Genomic DNA, 21,697 nt, shown 5'->3' on the forward strand with positions numbered 1-21,697 from the left:
CTAGAACACTTTCTAACACCATACACAAAAATAAACTCAAAATGGATTAAAGATCTAAACGTAAGACTGGAAATTATAAAACTCCTAGAGGAAAACATAGGCAAAACACTCTCCGACATAAATCACAGCAGGATCCTCCATGACCCACCTCCCAGAATATTGGAAATAAAAGGAAAAATAAACAAATGGGACCTAATTAAAATTAAAAGCTTTTGTACAACAAAGGAAACTATAAGCAAGGTGAAAAGACAGCCTTCAGAATGGGAGAAAATAATAGCAAACGAAGCAATAGGCAAACAATTAATCTCAAAAATATACAAGACTTTTGCATAGCAGCCATTCTGACTGGTGTGAAATGATACCTCAATAGCCAGGACATGGAAGCAACCTAGATGTCCATCAGCAGACGAATGGATAAGGAAGCTGTGGTACATATACACAATGGAATATTACTCAGCCATTAAAAAAAATACATTTGAATCGGTTCTGATAACCCTATATGCGAGACAGAATAAGAGACACAGATGCATAGAACAATTTTATGGACTCTGAGGGAGAAGGTGAGGGTGGGACGTTCTGGGAGAACAGCATTGAAACATGTATATTACCATATGTGAAACAGAACACCATTCCATGTTCGATGCTTGAGACAAGGGCTCAGGGCCGGGGCAATGGGATGACCCAGAGGGATGGGATGGGGAGGGAGGTGGGTGGGGGGTCCAGGAAGGGGAACACATGTAAACCCATGGCTGATTCATGTCAATGTATGGCAAAAACTATTACAATATTGTAAAGTAATTAGCCCCCAACTAAAATAAATAAATTTATAAAATAAAATATAATGCTTGTTATAGGCGAGAAGGAATGGGAGAACCAAAAAAAGAAAAAGAAAAAAAATATACAAGAACTCCTGCAGCTGAATACCAGAAAAATAAACGACCCTATCAAAAAATGGGCCAAAGAACTAAACAGACGTCTCTCCAAAGTAGACATACAGATGGCTAACAAACACATGAAAAGATGCTCAACATCACTCATTATTAGAGAAATGCAAATCAAAACCACAATGAGGTACCATTTCACGCCAGTCAGAATGGCTGCTATACTAAAGTCTACAAGCAATAAATGCTGGAGAGGGTGTGGAGAAAAGGGAACCCTCTTACACTGTTGGTGGGAATGCAAACTAGCACATCCACTATGGAGAACAGTGTGGAGATTCCTTAATAAACTGGAAATAGAACTGCCATACGACCCAGCAACCCCACTGCTGGGCATACACATCGATAAAACCAGAACTGAAAGAGACACGTGTTACCCAGTGTTCATCGCAGCACTGTTCATAATAGCCAGGACATGGAAGCAATCTAGATGTCCATCAACAGACGAATGGATAAGAAAGCTCTGGTACATATACACAATGGACTATTACTCAGCCGTTAAAAAGAATACATTTGAATCAGTTCCATTGAGATGGATGAACCTGGAATCCATTATACAGTGAAGTAAGCCAGAAAGAAAAACACCAATACAGTATACTAATGCATATATATGGAATTTGAAAGATGGTAACAATAACCCTATATGCAAGACAGAATAAGAGACACAGATGCATAGAACAGTCTTATGGACTCTGAGGGAGAAGGTGAGGGTGTGACATTCTGAGAGAATAGCATTGAAACATGTATATTATCATATGTGAAACAGAACACCATTCCAGGTTCGATGCATGAGACAAATGCTCAGGGCTGGGGCAATGGGATGACCCAGAGGGATAGGATGGGGAGGGAGGTAGAAGGGGGATTCAGGATGGGGAACACATGTAAACCCATGGCTGATTCATGTCAATGTATGGCAAAAACCACTACACTATTGTAAAGTAATTAGCCCCCAACTAAAATAAATAAATTTATTAAAAAAAAAAAAAAGAATGAATTTGTAACCCATGGCTGATTCATGTTGATGTTTGGTAGCAGCCAATGCAATATTGTGCAGTAATTATCATTCCATTAAAAATAAATACTTTTTTAAAAAGAAAAAGAAAAAAATAAAAAAGAAGGAAGAATGGAACTGGAGGAATCACCCTGCCTGACTTCAGGCTCGACACAAAGCCACAGTCATCAAGACAGTATGGCTTGTAGACTTTTTGATAGCAGCCACTTGAATGCAGAGTTCCAAAGAATAGCAAGGTGAGTGAAAAAAGCCTTCCTCAGTGATCAATGCAAACAAATAGAGGAAAACAATAGAATGCGAAAATCTAGAGGTCTCAAGAAAATTAGAGATACCAAGGGAACATTTCATGCAAAGATGGGCACAATAAAGGACAGAAATGGTATGGAGCAAACAGAAGCTGAAGATATTAAGAAGAGGTGGCAAGAATATCCAGAAGAACTATACAAAAAAAATCTTCATGAACCAGATAATCACCCATGGTGTGATCACCAACCTAGAGCCAGACATCCTGGAATGTGAAGTCAAGTGGGCCTTAGGAAACATCACTACAAAAAAAGCTAGTGGAGGTCATGGAATTCCAGTTGAGCTATTTCAAATCCTGAAAGATGGTGCTGTGAAAGTGCTGCACTCAATATGCCAACAAATTTGGAAAACTCAGCAGTAGCCACAGGACTGGAAAAGTTCAATTTTCATTCCAATCTCAAAGAAAGGCAATGTCAAAGAATGCTCAATCTACCACGCAATTGCAATCATCTTACACACTAGTAAAGTAATGCTCAAAATTCTCTAAGCAAGGCTTCAACAGTACGTGAACTGTGAAATTCCAGATGTTCAAGCTAGATTTAGAAAAGGCAGAGGAACCAGAGATCAGTTGCCAGCATCCGTTGGATCATAAAAAAGCAAGAGAGTTCCAGAAAAACATCTATTTCTGCTTTATTGACTATGCCAAAGCCTTTGACTGTGTGGACCACAATAAACTGGAAAATTCTGAAAAAGATGGGAATACCAGACCACCTGAACTGCCTCTTGAGAAATCTGTATGCAGGTCGGGAAGCAGCAATTAGAACTGGATATGGATCAACAGACTGTTTCCATATAGGGAAATGTGTACATCAAGGCCGTATATTGTCACCCTGCTTATTTAACTTATATGCAGAGTACATCATGAGAAACGCTGGGCTGGGTGAAGCATAAGCTGGAATCAAGATTGCTGGGAGAAATATCAATAACTTCAGATATGCAAATAACGCCACCCTTATGGCACAAAGTGAAGAAGAACTAAAGAACCTGTTAATGAAAGTGAAAGAAGAGAGTTAAAAATATGGCTTAAAAGTCAACATTCAAAAAACGGAGATCATGGCATCTGGTCCCATCACTTCATGGCAAGTAGATGGGGAAACAGTGGAAACAGTGAAAGTCTTTATTTTGGGTGGCTCCAAAATCAGTGCAGATGGTGACTGCAGCCATGAAATTAAATGACGCTTTCTCCTTGGAAGAAAAGCTCTGACCAAGCTAGATAGCATATTAAAAAGCAGAGACATTACTTTACCAGCAAAAGTCCTTGTGTTGAAAGCTATGGTTATTCCAGTAGTCATGTATGGATGTAAGAGTTGGACTATAAAGAAAGCTGAGCCCTGAAGAATTGGTGCTTTTGAACTGTGGTGTTGGAGAAGACTCTTGAGAGTCCCTTGAACTGCAAGGAGATCCAACCAATCCATCCTAAATGAAATCAGTCCTGAATATTCATTGGAAGGACTGATGCTGAAGCTGAAACTCCGATATTTTGGCCACCTGATGCGAAGAACTGACTCATTTGAAAAGACCCTGATGCTGGTAAAGATTGAAGTCGGGAGGAGAAGAAGACGACAGAGGATGAGATGGTTTTATGGCATCACCTACTCAATGGATATGAGTTTGAGTAAACTCCAGGTGCTGGCGATGGACATGGAGGCCTGGCGTGTTGCAGTCCATGGAGTCATAAAAAGTTGCACACAACTGAGCAGCTGAACTGATTTGAGCTGAACTGATTCTGACCAGCATGAGATGGTACCTCATTGTGGTTTTGATTTGCATTTCTCTGACAATGTGTAATGTTGAGCATCTTTTCTTGTGTTTGTTAGCCATCTGTATGTCTTCTTCGGAGAAGTGTCTGTTTAGTTTTTGGCCTATTTTTTGATTGGGTCATTTATTTTTCTGATATTGAGCTGCAGAAGCTGCTTGTATATTTTTGAGATTAATTCTTTGTCAGTTGCTTCGTTTGCTATTATTTTCTCCCATTCTGAAGGCTGTCTTTTCACCTTGCTTATAGTTTCCTTTGTTGTGCAAAAGCTTTTAAGCTTTATTAGACCCCATTTGTTTATTTTTGCTGTTATTTCCATTACCCTGGGAGGTGGGTCATAGAGGATCCTGCTGTGATTTATGTCAGAGAGTGTTTTGCCTATGTCTTCCTCTAGGAGTTTTATAGTTTCCGGTCTTACTTTTAGATCTTTAATCCATTTTGAGTTTATTTTTGTGTATGGTGTTAGAAAGTGTTCTAGTTTCATTGTTTTACACGTGGTTGACCAGTGTTCCCAGTACCACTTGTTAAGGAGACTGTCTTTTTTCCATTGTATATTCTTGCCTCCTTTGGCAAAAATAAAGTGCCCAAAGGTGCATGGATTTATCTCTGGGCTTTCTATTTTGTTCCATTGATCTATATTTCTGTCTTTATGACAGTACCATACTGCCTTGATGACTGTAGCTTTGTAGTAGAGCCTGAAGTCAGGAAGGGTGATTCCTCCAGTTTCATTCTTCTTTCTCAAGATTGTTTTGGATATTCGAGGTTTTTTGTATTTGCATATAAATTGTGAAATTATTTTTTCTAGTTCTGTGAAAAATACCATTGGTAACTTGATAGGGATTGCATTGAATCTATAGATTGCTTTGGGTGTTATACTCATTTTCACTGTATTGACTCTTCTGGTCCATGAACATGGTATATTTCTCCATCTAGTTGTGTCCTCTTTGATTTCTTTCATCAGTGTTTTATAGTTTTCTATATATAGGTCTTTTGTTTCTTTAGGTAAATTTATTCCTATGCATTTTATTCTTTTCATTACAATGGTGAATGGGATTGTTTCCTTAATTTCTCTTTCTGTTTTCTCATTGTTACTGTCTAGTATTGCAAGGGATTTATGTGTGTTAATTTTATATCCTGCAACTTTACTTATTCATTGATTAGTGCTAGTAATTTTCTGGTGGTGTCTTTAGGGTTTTCTATGTAAAGGATCATGTCATCTGCAACAGTGAGGATTTTACTTCTTCTCCAATCTGGATTCCGAAGGCATCAATTCTTTGGCACTCATCCTTCTTTATGGTCCAACTCTCACATCCATCTGTGACTACTGGAAATACATAGGTTTGACTATATGGACCTTTGTTGGCAGTTATGTCTCTGCTTTTTAATACACTGTTTAGATTTGTCATAGCTTTTCTTCCAAGGAGGAATCATCTTTTAATTTCATCGCTGCAGTCACTGTTGGCAGTGATTTTGGGGCCCAGGAAAATAAAATCTATCACTGTTTCCACTTTTTCCCCATTTATTTGCCATGAAGTGATAGCTTATAATATTTTTAAACAGGGAAATCCTGATTTTTAAAAACGTGATGTTATGATTCATATACAACAGATAAATCATGGTGGAAGTGGTGGGTGAAAGATGGTAAAAACTAATAACCCACTAGCTCTGCTGCCGTTGATCCCCTTCATCCCCTCACCCCCAAAACCGTTAAAGCAGTTTCTTAGGACTCTAAGGCTCCAAGGAATTATTGTCTGAAAAACTGGCCTAGGTAATCTTTTTACACTTTAAGTTGTCTAAGTCCCATAGAATGTAACTGGATAGTCTTTAAATCTCCCTGTTTGGGACATCAGCTATGTGATGACAACCACAGGAGTCGAAGAAACTAATAGAATTGTTTACCTTGTATGTATCCAGGATCTCCTCCTCTCACCCTCCCCAAAGCCCCCCAACAACCTAGGAAGTCATTTGCAAACAAGACATCCTCAGGGAGATGGCAATCTTGTTAGCAGTCTGCATGAACATCTATTTTAATAGCACATCTGTATGGGTGTAGTACTTAGCAGGGTGACCTCAGTTTTGTCTTAGAGAATTTAATGGGTTTTTCCTTTCTTGTTTTAAAGCCCTTTCCCTACACAATTAGTCAGTTGAAAGTGAAATCATTCTGCCGGGTTCTGAAGTGGGAGATCAATAACTGTGGGGTAATGCTATGTGCAGCATCCAGGTAGCAGCCATAGCTAATGAAGCATCGGATAAGTGATTTCACCAGTGTCTGAGCTGTGACACCAGGAAGAAATGCAGGAATGCTGCCCAAAGGGCCACTCTGCCAGAGAGGAGAAACAAGGGTGTCTTCTGGCTAAGACAGATGTGGTAACAGAACCAGGTGTGGGTGAGAGTTGCAGAGTCACCCTGGAAACGAGATGAGAATCTTAGAGTCCAGGGTAGAGGTGTGCAGAGTCCTGGTATCTGAGAAATGGGAGGAGTAAAAAGATTACAGTTAAAGTTCTAGTGAGAAATTCTCTTTTGTTCAATCATTTACTCACTGATTTACTATTGATTACTTACTGAGCACCTATTGTGGGCCAAGCAATTTGTTATATACTGGGAAGATAAATAGGACATAGGCCTTAGCCCCAAGAAGCAAATGGCTCAGTGGGTCACATGGAAATGAAATTAAACTTGATAATTATAAAACATTAGTTTGTATCAAATGATGGAGATATGTACATGGGTTCTTTCTCATTCTGTATTTTAAGATTTTAATCTCAATTTTTCTTAGATGAATTCCCTAAAAAAGACCTCAAAGAATACCTATTTGGTTCAGTAACAATTGTTTCCACATTCTTGGCATACAGGAGGTGCCACATAAGAATTGTTGGAATTGAAACTAAAGAGCACTTTTCACTTAATTGTTTTCACATGCATTGCTTCATAAGTTCCTTAGAATAACCCTTCAAGATAGATAGAACTTAGTATTTTTGTCATCCTCATTTTGAAGTACTAACACATCAAAAATGGTGTTTTTTGCTAATTCACATTTTGGTGTGAAAAACTGAGTTTATGGGGTATAGCTACTCTGGAAGTCCGTCCATTTTAATGTGGATTAATATCCTGACCCAAATATGAACTTCAGATAAGACATTAGCACAAGTTAATAATAACACAAGTTAGTATTTTGTAGGAGATAGAAGATTGCTTGTCATCCCTCAATTATACCATGAAGCCCAGTTGCCATGGACTTAATGACTTAAATAAAATTTTTACAAGGATATATGAGAATCTGAATCCCTCTTCTCAATGCAGGCAGATTCTTTACTGTCTGAGCCACTAGGGAAGCCCTTTAAGACATCATTATTCATCAATAAGGACTCAGGTTAAGTAACCTCTCCAAGACTGTACAGTTAGGACATAACTGATTGGAATTCTGAACAAGATCAGTCTGACTCTTATGATGCTGCTCTCACCCCAATCTGGACCAAATTTAAAGAAAGCTAATAAGATCAACCCTATTGCACTGGAACGTTGACTACCTTATTATGAAGAAGGCTCTAATTGCTCTGATGTGCTGAGCGACTTCACTTTCACTTTTCACTTTCATGAATTGAAGAAGGAAATGGCAACCCACTCCAGTATTCTTGCCTGGAGAATTCCAGGGACGGGGGAGCCTGGTGGGCTTCCGTCTATGGGGTCGCACAGAGTTGGACACGACTGAAGCGACTTAGCAGCAGCAGCAGCAGAACTGGAAAAGCTCAGCCAAAACTCACCAAGAGAAGCTCAATCCTTCTGGTGATGCTGGGCCCCAGTCTGTAGTATTAGGATATGGCATCCTGTTAACAGCATTGTCTCTAGTGCCAGCCAACTAAGTGCAAATCCCAGGTCTGCCACCTAACAGCTGGTAACCTTGAGAGAATTGCTTTATTTCTTTGTACTTCACTTTCCTCAACTGTAAATGCAGATAAGAATAGTGTACTCACATTCCAAAAAGGGTTATTGGGAGAGCTAAATGATTTTTTTATATACATAAAATGCCGAGATTAGTGCTTTGCTCTCAAGAGAATAAATGTTATGTAAGTCTTGGCAACTGCTATTATTATTATCTTTCTGTATAATTTTCACCTTTCTCTGTGCCATCATACATATTCTCAGGGACCGCTTAGGGTCATCTATTTAAAACATGGCCAGGAGTCAGAGATAGAAATGCAGATGCTGATCTGTCTTTTTCTTTGTTTCTCTAAGACCAGTGATCATTGGGCAATAAAGGAAGGAGACGACTCCACCACCTAGTTGTCTCTGCTCATATCCCTTTCATGAATAGTAAGAAGCTGTCTGGGTTAGTGAGTATTGCTGAGTGGTTTCCACTGCCCGGATTCCTTTGGGTGATGACCTAACATCTTTTAGACCTTCTAGTAGTTTCAAGGTAATATGAGATAAATCAACTAGAATTTTATTTTGTCTTACAGGATATTGTGATTTTTTGGTGCAGGGAAGTTCTCCTGTTCTTTTATTACTTCCCCAAGTTGGTCACTTATGGTTCAGTTTCTTTTCAGAGAAAAGAAGAAAATCCAATAAACATTGTCTGACTCAGACATTGTTTTAGGCACTCAACATTCATATTCCATTATATGTTTGTAACAACACTGTGAGTTAGATACTATTACTCTTGCTTTACGAGCTTGCCTTGTGTTGTTCAGTCTCTCAGTCATGTCTGACTCTTTGTGACCCCATGGACTGCAGCACGACAGGCTGTCCTTCACTATCTCCCTGAGTTTGCTCAAATTCATGTCCATTGAATCGATGATGCCATCCAACCATTTCATCTTCTGTCATCCACTTCTCCTCCTGCTCTCAATCTTTCCCAGTGTCAGGGTCTTTTCCAATGAGTCAGTTCTTCACATCAGGTGGCCAAAGTATTGGAGCTTCAGCTTCAGTATCAGTCCTTCCAATGAATATTCAGGGTTGGTTTCTTTTAGAATTGACTGGTTTTACCTCCTTGCTGTCCAAAGGACTCTCAAGAATTTTCTCCAGCACCAGACTTCCCCAGTGGCTCTGGTAAAGAATCCGGCTGCAATGCAGTAGACGCAGGAGATGTGGGTTTGGTTCCTGGGTGGGTAAGATCTCCTGGAGGAGGACATGCCAACCCACTCTGACATTCTTCCTTGAGAATCCCATGGACAGAGGAGCCTGGTGGGTTACAGTCCATGGGGTCACAAAGAATCAGACACAAATGAAACAACTGAGAGTGCACATTCATAACACTGCTTTATGGGAAGGAAATTGAAGCTCAAGTCCTGCAACGTCCCCGGTCACTAGGACACAGAACAAGTATGTAGCTGAGCAGGGGTCTGAAACGTCATTGATCTGACTCCAAGGCTGAGGCTATCACTCTACTTTTATGGACAAAATCTGTTATTACACAATTAGAGCTAAAATGAAAAATGCGAATGTCATTGGGTGAGGTAACACTGGTGTGTGTTTTTATTAAGGGGCAAAATTGCTACTGGATCTTTCCTTAAACACAGGCTTTGATAAGAGAGAGCACAGATAGGAGAACATACTTGTCAATAAGTACCAGAAAGGATGTGGGGAGATGGAAGGGGAGAAGTTTGAAGAAGTGAGTTTTCCATTGCCACTGCTCTAACAAATTATTATAAACTTAGTGACTTTTTTTTTTTGGCTATGTTGTGCAGCATGTGGGATCTCAGTTCCCCAAGCAGTGATTAAGCCCATGCCCCCTGCTGTGGAAGTGCAGAGTCTTAACAACTGGACTGCTACAGAAGTTCCATAAACTTAGTGACTTAAAGAACACAAATTTATTTACCTTATAATTCTATAGATTGGAGGGTAAACACAGATGTCACCAGGCTAAAATTAAGGTTCATCATTTCTTTCTATCAGCTCCATGCTCATTCATGTGGCAGAATTCAGTTCCACGGGGTTGTTAAGACTGAGGTTCCATAGTTTCCTTCATGGCTGTCAGCTGAGGTTGCCCTTAGCTCCTAGAGGCCTCTCTCTGGTCCTTGTACATGGACCAAAACTTCACGGCTTCTCAAAACCAGAAATGGGGTTTTGAATCCTTCTTGTGATGCTGTTTTCCAACTGACTTTTTTTTTTTTTTTTTGCATTTCATTGTTGCATATGATTAGATTGGGCCCACCAGGATAATTCAGGATAATCTTCCCATCTAAAGGTCATTACGCTCAATCATGTCTGCGATGTCAATGGAAGGAAATAATATTCACTGGTTCTGGGTATTAGGGAATAAACATCTTTGTGAGAAGGTGTATTATTCTGTCTACCACAAGGGTGGGTCTGGGGGTTACTGGCAAACTATGCCTACTTCTTAGCTTTGTCTCCTGGGCTTCCCAGGTTGTGCAGTAGTAAAGAATCCATCTGCCAGTGCAGGAGATGTAAGAGACATGAGTTTGATCCCTGGGTCAGAAAGATCCCCTGGAGAAAGAAATGACTACCTGCTCCAGTATTTTTTCCTGGGAAATTCCTTGGACAGAGGAGCCTGGAGGGCTACAGTCCATGGAATTGAAAAGAATTGGACTTGCCTGAAGTACTGAGCACACACACACAGATCTCCTGATCTTGGGGAATAATTGCTAATTTTCCACACTGTTCTCTAGATCAGATCTGAAGGTCAGGATGAAGATGAAGGCCAGGAAAGCTCTGAGCTACTAGCAGACAGATCCTGACCTACCACCAAAGGGTTTTTGGCCTACCAGCCTTCTCAGTGTCCCTTTAAAGCAATTTGTAGTCTGTTATCCTGTATCATTAACCTAATTAGTGTAATTGCACCCAATTACATAATCAGTGTAAATACATGAAGAATCACATAATTAGACGGTGTAATTAGGTAATTAATAGATGATGTGGGAAAAATCCACAGAAAACATTCTGAAATGGACATGGTGCCTGTATGAGGCAGGCAATTTGCTAACTTCAACATCTCAGTCAACTCCCTTGGTTGGGGAAGAGAGATTCACAAATTAATTAGAATCTAAAACATAAAATTATTGTTCTAAAAAATGATACCTTGTATCAGGCCCCTCTACCTCCAATTTTATAGCTCTATGTCCAGGTTCTCTCCCTGTGTTGCTCCTGAAGAGAGAAATTCCCCTTACTAAGCTGAGTAGGATGAAAAAATCTGGCTCAACGGAAACCAGATTTGACACTGAGTCTATAGATAGGATGAGACTGTTATTAAGGCTATGTCTATGTGACCAAAATAACCAGACTGCGGCAGACACAGCTTTGGTCTGCTTAGTTGACAGTCTTCTCAGCTGATTCTCACTGAGGCAGAGTCAGCGTAAACATGTAGCTTAAGCAGACCCAGAAACTCGTGGGAGTTCAGTGGAGGAAGAGGTCTTGCCAATTTGAGCTTCAAATTTGTCCACTTCTTTTTCCTTCTGGGCCAGCCACCCTGGTAGCATCCAGACTGAGTTCTTTGCATCCCCTCTTCCACCCTTCCTCCAGTCTCTTCTCCTCCAGCAGCTGCAGTAGTCTTAAGATCACCTCAATCCACTGCCAAAATATTTTCATGGAGAAAATCCATATCTTTAACATTGCCTGCAAAGCCTTACCTGGTTTTCTCTGGTGGCTCAGTCAGTAAAGAATCCGCCTGCAATGCAGGAGACCTAAATTCAATCCCTGGGTCAGGAAGATCCCCAGGAGAGGGGAATGGCTACCCACTCCAGTAATCTTTCCTGGAGAATCCCACGGACAGAGGAGCCTGGTGGGCTACAGTCCATAGGGTCGCAAAGAATCAGACACGACTGAACAACTATACATGGCACACTGGAAAAGCCTTATGAGATCAGGCCTCTGCTTATCCCTCAAGCTTTTCTTGCACCTTCTCCCCAAATGTTGTGTCTGCATTGGTTTTTCTGCCATGTCTTCAAATGAGCTGAATTCTCTCCCACTTCAGAGCTTTCCTATAAGCTTTTCCCTCAGCTTGGAGAATGATGTCCCTTGTCTTTTCCTGGCTGAATCCTTCCACTCCCTAGGCTCCTGGTTCCTTAGAGAAGCTTTCTATCATTCTTTAATTTAAAACATTTCCTCATTACAATCTCCCATAACACATTATACCTTTTCTTCCTGATATGCATCACCATCTGTAATTCTGCATTTATGATCTGCAATATTATTTTATGATCTAATCCTTCCCATTCACTAGATTATAAATTTCATGAAGACAACAGCCATGGTTTATTCTGTTTACCTCAGAACCCCAAGTATCTAGTACATAGTAGAAACTCAACAAATTATTGTGAAATTAATAATGTATTGAAATTGGGAACTCTGAATACCAATCAATAGTTGTCACATCAGTGGTCAGGGTCAATTTAGGCAAATAGGATGAGAAGCTGGAATAGGGGCTCCTGTACCACAGACAAAAGCATTTAAACAGTAGTTGCAGAGGAACCTATGATTCACTGGGCAATGACCACTGTCTCCTCCTCATAACTTCAACCACAAAGGCTTCCAAGTGAATAACATCCAACTTCTCCTAATTTACAGTTGTGATCAGGTTTTGTCTTTCATTCCTTTTCATTTTAGCCTGTTATCTAGAGAGAAACCTATGGAGCTTGGGCTATTGATCAAATGCAGATGCATCATTAAATTGGTTTTTATCTTCTGCCTTGCATTGCACATTCCAGAGAGAGACATTGGGGAGTTTGAGGTGGTCCACTATCTGGTGATGTAGACATAGGGATGGATTAATCTCCATTACAAGCAACAGGAAGGGTTTTTAAGAAAAAATGGGTGGATCAGTCAGAATGGCTATCATCAAAAAAATCCACAAACAACAAATGATGGAGAGGGTGTGGAGAGAAGGGAACCCTCCTACACTCTTGATGGGAATGTAAATTAGTGCTGCCACTATGCACAACAGTATAGAGATTCCTTAAAAAACTAAAAGCAGAGCTAACATATGACCTTGCAATCCCACTCCTGAGCATATGTCCAGAGAAAACAAGACCTGAAAGGATGCATGCACCCCAGTGTTCATTGCAGCACTGTTTACAATAGTCAAGACATGGAAGCAATCTAAATGTTCATATGAAGATGTGGTACATATATACAATGGGATTTTACTCAGCCATTAAAAAGAATGAAATAATGCCATTTGCAGCAACATGGATAGACTTAGAGAGTGTCATACTAAGTGATATAAGTTACACACAGGAGAAATATCATATGACATCCTTTATATGTAGAATCTAAAAAGAAATGATACAAATGAACTTACTTGAAAACAGAAGCAGACTTAGAGACTCACAGACTTAGAAAATAAACTTATGATGCCAGGGTAAAGGGATAGTTAGGGATTTTGGGAAGGACATGTACACACTGCTCTATTTGAAATGGAAAACCAACAAGGACATACTGTATAACACATGGAACTCTATTCAATGTTATGTGCAAGCCTGGATAGGAGGGTAGTTTAGGAGAGAGCAGATATGTGTGTATGTATGGCTGAGTCCCTTCACTATTCATGTGAAACTATCACAACATTGTTAATCAGCTATACCTCAATTAAAAATAGAAGTTTCAAGCTTGAAAAAATAAATACTTCTTAAGCAAAAAAAAAAAAAAAAAGTGGACTTTTTTGAGGGAAGGATGTTCAAGTCACAAAAAGTAGTCACCTCTTGTTTCCAAACACTGAACTAAGCTAAATCAAGAACAACATTAGACTGACTCATCACTTTTCATTCACTGAAAGATTGAGGGCAAGAGAAGAAGGGCAAGACAGAGGAGGAGATGGCTGGATGGCATCACCGACTTGATGGACATGGGTTTGGGTGGACTCAGGGAGTTGGTGATGGACAGGGGGGCCTGGCGTTCTGCGGTTCATGGGGTCGCAAGGAGTCGGACACGACTGAGCGACTGAACTGAACTGAACTGATTGCATTTATAGTCACTTCTCTGATAAGCACTGAACATTTTGTAATAATTTCATTCTTTGACTTATTCTTAACTATATTGATATTTATTCTGTAGTAAATATGTACCAAACACCTCCTACTTGCTTGGAACTCTGCAGGTCACTGTAATGCACAAAATCCTCGTTTAAGCAACCTGTCTTCTTCCACCAAAATCAGAACTCTGAGTCAGCCTTCTAAGAGGAGAATAATGTTACCATATAGGGAGAGTCAAAGAGGACCCTTTCTCGTGGGCCTCAGTTCTTGGTAAGGACACAAAGAAGAATCTGAGGTCTTACCTGTGGCAAAAACAAGTTTATTGAAGAAAGAACAGAAAGAACACCTTAAGGGAGAGGTGGGCCGAGCCAAGAGAGGCACCGGCACTGATATGATGAGGTAGCGGGGTTTTTCAAGACAGGGCTTTTACATATTCATCTAGACAGGGGTGGACTGATAGTTTTGATCGACAGTTGCAAGTTACATAACAACAGGCTCTACCGCGCATGTCTTTCTCTTAATTCAATCTGTTTTAATCAGATGTATGTATGTATAGAATATTTATGAACCCTTAATAGGCTCCCGGCTTCCTAAGGTCACTTGAGGACACAGCTGTGCCTCAAGGGTACATGCGCTGGAGTTGGAAAAGTCTCTGTGGTTTTTTTGCAGCGTATCTGTGAGCTCTCCTGGGCAGCATAGAGGCATATCTGGGGTGGGGTTTAGAGACAAGCTTGAATCATTTTTGGCTAGGTCACCCCTTGTTCCTCAAGCCTAACTTCTTACCTAACAGATAACTAGGAATGTTCCCAGACAGAGAAATGACTGTGGCTACGACTGGATTTATAAGCTGTGCCAGAGAACACAGATGGTATGTCTATTGGATTAGTGTGACTAAGACAGACATGGTCCCCTTTCTTAGAGGACTTATTGTCTAGCTGACACAATAGACTATCAAGCAAGTAATTCTAGTTGAATGTGATGATCAGTTTGCCTCGTTTTCTGTGACTATCATTTTCATTCTGTCCGCCCTCTGAGGGGTAAGGATAAGAGGCTTATGGAAGCTTTCTGATGGAAGAGACCGACTGAGGGGGAAACTGGGTCTTGTTTTGATGGGCGGGGCCATGCTCAGTAAATCTTTAATCCAAATTTCTGTTGATGGGTGGGGCTGTGTTCCCTCCCTGTTGTTTGACCTGAGGCCAAACTATGGTGGAGGTAATGAAGATAATGGCGACCTCCTTCAAAAAGTCTCGTGCATGCACTGCTGCACTCAGTGCCCCTGACCCTGCAGCAGGCCACCACCACCAACCACTCCTCCGTTGAAGACTCCTGGACACTCACAAGCAAGTCCCCGTCGGTCTCTTGTGGGGTCACTGCTCCTTTCTCCCGGGTCCTGGTGTGCACAAGGTTTAGTTTGTGCCCTCCAAGAGTCTGTTTCCCCAATACTGTGGAAGTTCTGGCAGCTCTATGGAAGGGTTAATGGCGACCTCCTCCAAAAGGGCTTATACCACACCCAGATCTGCTGCACCCAAAGCCCCTGCCCCTGTGGCAGGTCACTGCTGACCCGTACCTCTGCAGGGACACTCAACACTCAAAGGCAGGTCTGGCTCAGTCTCTGTGGGTCTCCTGTGTGTACAAGGTTTTCTTTGAGCCCTCCAAGCATCTCTGGTGGGTATGTGGTTTGATTCTAAATGTGATTTCGCCCCTTGTACCATCTTGCTGGGGCTTCTCCTTTGTCCTTAGATGTGGGGTATCTTTTTTTGGTGGGATCCAATATTCTCCTGTCGATGATTGTTCAGCAGCGAGTTGTAATTTTGGAGTTCTCACAGGAGAAGTTGAGCGCACGTCCTTCTACTCTGACACCTTATTTGATAACCAAAAGAGATGTTCTTTGCATTATAGGGGTCTGGAATGCAAAAGTAGGAAGTCAAGAGATACCTGGAGTAATAGGAAAATTTGGCCTTGGAGGACAGAATGAAGCAGGGCAGAGGCTAACAGAGTTTTGCAAGACAATGCACTGGTCATAGCAAACACCTTCTTCAACAACACAAGAGAAGACTCTACACATGGACATCACCAGATGGTCAGCACCGAAATCAGATTGATTATATTCTTTGCAGCCAAAGATGGAGAAGCTCTATACAGTCAGCAAAAACAAGACCGGGAGCTGACAGTGGCTCAGATCATGAACTCCTTATTGCAAAATTCAGACTTAGATTGAAGAAAGTAGGGAAAATCACTAGACCATTCAGGTATGACCTAAATCAAATCCTTTGTGATTATACAGTGGAAGTGACAAATATATTCAGCGGGTTAGATCTGATAGTCAGAGTGCCTGAAGAACTATGGATGGAGGTTTGTGACATTGTACAGGAAGCAGTGATCAAGACCACCCCCAAGATAAAGAAATGCAAAAAGGCAAAATGGTTGTCTGAGGAGGCCTTACAAATAGCTGAGAAAAGAAGAGAAGCTAAAGGCAAAGGAGAAAAGGAAAGATAGACCCATTTGAATGCAGAGCTCCAAAGAATAGCAAGGAGAGATAAGAAAGCCTTCCTCCGTGATCAATGCAAAGAAATAGAGGAAAACAATAGAATGGTAAAGACTAGAGATCTCTTCAAGAAAATTAGAGATACCAAGGGAACATTTCATGCAACGATGGGCTCGATAAAGGACAGAAATGGTATGGACATAACAGAAGCAGAACATATTAAGAAAAGTGGCAAGAATACACAGAAGAGCTATACAAAAAAGATCTTAATGATCCAGTAACCACGGTGGTGTGATCACTCACCTAGAGCCAGACATTCTGGAATGTGAAGTCAAGTGGGCCTTAGGAAGCATCACTATGAACAAAGCTAGTGGAGATGATGAAATTCCAGCTGAGCTATTTCAAATCCCTGAAAGATGATGCTGTGAAAGTGCTGCAATCAATATGCTAGCAAATTTGGAAAACTCAGCAGGGGCACAGAACTGGAAAAGGTCAATTTTCATTCCAATCTCAAAAAAAGGCAATGCCAATGAATGTTCAAACTACCACACAATTGCACTCATCCCACAAAATGTGAGCTAGCAAAGTAATGCTCAAAATTTTCCAAGCCAGGCTTCAACAGTATATGAACTGTGAACTTCCAGATGTTCAAACTGGATTTAGAAAAAGCAGAGGAACCAGAGATCAAATTGCCAGCATCTACTGGATCATTGAAAAAGCAAGAGAGCTCCAGAAAAACACCTACTTCTGCTTTATTGACTATGCCAAAGCCTTTGACTATGTGGATCACAACAAATTACGGAAAATTTTTAAAGAGATGGGAATACCAGACCACTTCACCTGCCTCTTGAGAAATCTGTATGCATGTCAAGAAGCACCAGTTAGAACTGGTTCCAAATTGGAACAACAGACTGGTTCCAAATTGGGAAAGGAGTACTTCAAGGCTGTATATTGTCACCCTGCTTATTTAACTTACAAATAGAGTACATCATGCAAAATGCCAGGCTGGATGATGTACAAGCTGGAATCAAGATTGTTGGGAGAAATATCAATAACCTCCTATATGCAGAGGACACCACTCTTTGGCAGAAAGTGAAGAAGAACTAGAGAGCCTCTTGATGAAAGTGAAAGAGGAGAGTGAAAAAGCTGACTTAAAACTCAACATTCAGAAAACTAAGATCAAGGCATCTGGTCCCATCATTTCATGGCAAATAGATGGGAAAACAATGGAAACAGTGACAGACTTTATTTTTGCGAACTCTAATATCACTGCAGATGGTGACTGCCGCCATGAAATTAAAAGACGCTTGCTCCTTGGAAGAAAAGCTATGACCAAGCTAGACAGCATATTAAAAAGCAAAGACGTTACTTTGCGAACAAAAGTCCTTGTAGTGAAATCTATGGTTTTTCCAGTATTCATGTACAGATGTGAGAGTTGAACCATAAAGAAAGCTGAGTACTGAAGAATTGATGCTTTTGAACTTGGTGCTGGAGAAGACTCTTGAGAGTCTCTTTGATTACAAGGAGATCAAACCAGTCAATCCTAAATCAAATCAGTCCTGAATATTCATTGGGATGAATGAATGAATGAATATGCTGAAGCTGAAACTCCAATACTTTGGCCACCTGATGTGAAGAACTGATTCACTGGAAAAGACCCTGATACTGGACACGATTGAAGGCAGGAGGAGAAGGGGATGACAGAGGATGAGATGGTTAAATGGCATCACTGACTCAATCGACATGAGTTTGAGCAAGCTCCCAGAGTTGGTAGGGAAGGGAAGCCTTCCTTACCATGGACAGGGAAGCCTGGTGTGCTGCAAAGATTGCAGCAAAAATCTTTGGGATCTCAAAGATTCGGACATGACAGTGAATAAACTGAAGTGCAATGAGTATGATGCCAGAGGAAATATAGAGTGCTATCATAACACATTTTACGGGAATTTCGTCTAGCCTAGGGCCTTGAGGAAAGGCTCCTGGAAAAACGAATATTTAAACTGAGATTTACCAGCAGGGTAGAGCTTTGTAATGTCAAGTGATTCTTGGTATGAGTGATTTCGAAGGGGAAGTGAAGTGAAATGAAAGTTGCTCAGTCGTGTCCGAGTCTTTGTGACTCCATGGACTATACGGTCCATGTAATCCTCCAGGCCAGAACACTGAAGTGGGTAGCCTTTCCCTTCTCCAGGGGATCTTCCCAACCCAGGGATCGAACTCAGGTCTCTTGCATTGCAACTGGATTCTTTACCAACTGAGCTATCAGGGAAGCCCCTTTGAGGGGGAAGCTGGAATGTATATGTAGTGATAATGATTCAGGCATTGGGAGCCATGTTCAAAATACTGGAGCTGAGAAGGTACATGGAATTCTGTATGATTCTTTAACGAAGGTGAATATAGAAGGATGCTGCTGTAGAGATTGCAAATGAGAATTACTGAGGGAAGCTTGTTAGAGTCTCTTTTCTACCAACTCACTTTCTCTCTTCAAATTCCTATATTTGAGTGGAAGGAGAGACATATGATTGATCTATAAATTTCTAGGGAAAGAGGATCTTTCCCCTGCCCCCGCCAAAAGGAGAAACTTCTTGAAAACAAGAGAGCTCCTATTTTATATTTTATTCACATAAAAGTTTTCTACTTTATATGCACAAAATATTTAATATCTTATACTTCCTAATTTATATTTTCCATATCTTTTAGTATAATATAAAGGAGAGGACTTCTCTGGTGGCTCAGATGGTAAAGCATCTGCCTACAATGAGGGAGACCCAGGTTCGATCCCTGGTTTGGGAAGATCCTTTAGAGAAGGAAATGGCAACCCACTCCAGTACTCTTGCCTGGAAGTCCCCATGGATGGAGGAGCATGGTAGGCTACAGTCCATGGGGTCGCAAAGAGTCAGACACGACTGAGCGACTTCACTTTCACTTTCACTTTCAAGGTATATAAAGTTTGATTGATTATATGCCAATCTAGATTAGTTTTTTTATCTTTATTGGCATTCCATTTGTATAAGCATTAGAAGAAATAAGTTGAGGAAGTTTTATAGTGAGGGTCCAGATGGCCTGAAAATATTCTGTGTGATTCTTTAAGGAAGGTGAATATAGAAGGATGCTGTTGTAAGGAATTACAAGTAAAAATTATGGAGGGAAGCTTGTTATAGTCTATCTTCTTCCTACCAACTTGCCTTCTCCCTGAAAATCCTATCTCTAGGTCAGGTCCCCAAGCATTGGAGTAATCAGTTCCTTTTTCAGGGATGTTAGTGACCACATCTAGATTCATTGCCTGTACCAATAGAACCTGTACCAGCCCACCAAGATGGGCTTCCCTAGTAGCTCAGACGGTAAAGCATCCACTTGCAATGCAGCAGACCTGGGTTTGAACCCTGGGTCAGGAAGATCCCCTGGAGAAAGAAATGGCAACCCACTCCAGTATCCTTGCCTGGAAAATCCCACGGACAAAGGAGCCTGGCGGGCTACAGTCCGTGGGGTCACAAAAAGTTGGACACGACTGAGCAACTAACACACATGCCAATAGAAAGAACACAGAGAGTATGTCCATTGGATTGGGCTGACCAACCAGTGACTCTAGCGAGATGCTAGCAGGCACACATATTGATCATAAATAATGTCTCCATATCTTACAATAGGTCATAAATCAAAGAGATTTCAAAATATCTCTCCCTCTGATTTGTTCTAATGAGCTGTGTGGTCTGGAATTTTTCTTTTTAGTATTTGTATATGACCTGGCCCTGGTGCCACTGCAGTTCAAATCCTTTTTTAAAAAAAAAATTATTTATTTATATTGGAGTGTAGTTGATTAACAGTGTTGTGTTAGTTTTGGGTGTACAGCAAACTGATCCAGTTATACATATGAATGTATATATTCTTTTTCATTTTTTTTCCCATTTAGGTTATTACAGAATATTGAGAGTTCCCTACGCTATACAGTAGGTCCTTGATGGTTATCAATTTTTTAATATAGAAATGCGTACATGTTAATCCCAAATTCCGAGTCTATCTTTCCTATCTTCCTTCTCTCCTGGTAACCATAAGTTCATTCTCTAAATCTGTGAGCCTATTTCTGTTTTGTAAATAAATTCATTTGTATCATTTTGTTTTTAGATTTTGCATATAAGTGCTATTATATGGTATTTGTCCTTCTCTGTCTGACTTGCTTCACTTAGTATGATAATATCCAGGTCCATCCCATCTAATGAAGAAATAAGACAGGTATAAAAATAACTCAATTTTGGACAGTGTGTCACTGGTGTTTTTAAAAAATGATGCACACAGTGTGATGATAAGGCAGTAGCAGACAGAGGCAGCCAGTCTTGGCATATCTGGGTAAGCTACCAAGTGGCCTTTATCATTGGAACCATCATAAATAAATACTTACACATTTTTATGGCTTTTCTAGTTTATTTTTAGAGCAAATAGGTAAATTTAGAGCGAATCAGTTAATTTCAATATATAATTCATTGTAAAGTTTTCCTAGCTTTTTTCCCACTTAGAAAGATCACAAATGGGGTGCATCTTGTAACTGGGCTGGGATGGAGCCGAGAGGAAGCCTGTCACTTCACTTGAGGGTTAGCTGCACGCGGCTCACCATAATTTGAATATTTACTTCTTTCCTGTGCGCAGTCTGATGTCCTTGAGGTTGTCTGTGTTCTTTATGGCCTGGAGCTATTGGGCTTATTTTAATTGGACTGTTCACTTTGTCCTCTGAAATTATGAATAAGGAAAGCATTTAGAGGCATAGGCCTGGTTCTAGGGGGAAAAAAAAGCTGTCTCTATTTTCTGAGGTTCCTTGGCTGATTATTTTTCAAAACAGAAGACTTTCTTCCCATGATGTGAAACTCTAAATTGCCAGAATGGTTAAAAATAACATATTTTTAAAGGTTGCTATACTTGAGAGATCCGTAGACAGTTGCAGCTTCTTTATAGGATTATGAAGAAGCCGCACATGTGGAAAACAATAGAATGTCTGTGTCTCTCTTTTTCTTTCTGCATTCTATGGTCTGTGAATCTGGGAGTAGGTCTAGGATGCTGTTGCCAGACAAGAGAGGGTACTATTTGTACCTGTATTTGGCAGGTAAAAGTGATGACACTCAATGAGGCTGACGCTATTTGTCCTTTGGTGTGAGGTCACTCTGTTGCCTTGACAACTGCCGTGGAAGGTGAAACCTGTGGAACACGTAAAGCTTAGAAACCTCTCACTGAGATTGCTCCCTCTCTGGCTAAGCCCTCTCTTTCAAATGAAGGGCGTCATTTTCCTTCCCATTATTG

The sequence above is a fragment of the Giraffa tippelskirchi genome, chromosome 5 (genome assembly GCF_054371585.1).
Source record: "Giraffa tippelskirchi isolate mGirTip1 chromosome 5, T2T-mGirTip1v1.2.pri, whole genome shotgun sequence".
NCBI lineage: Eukaryota > Metazoa > Chordata > Mammalia > Artiodactyla > Giraffidae > Giraffa > Giraffa tippelskirchi.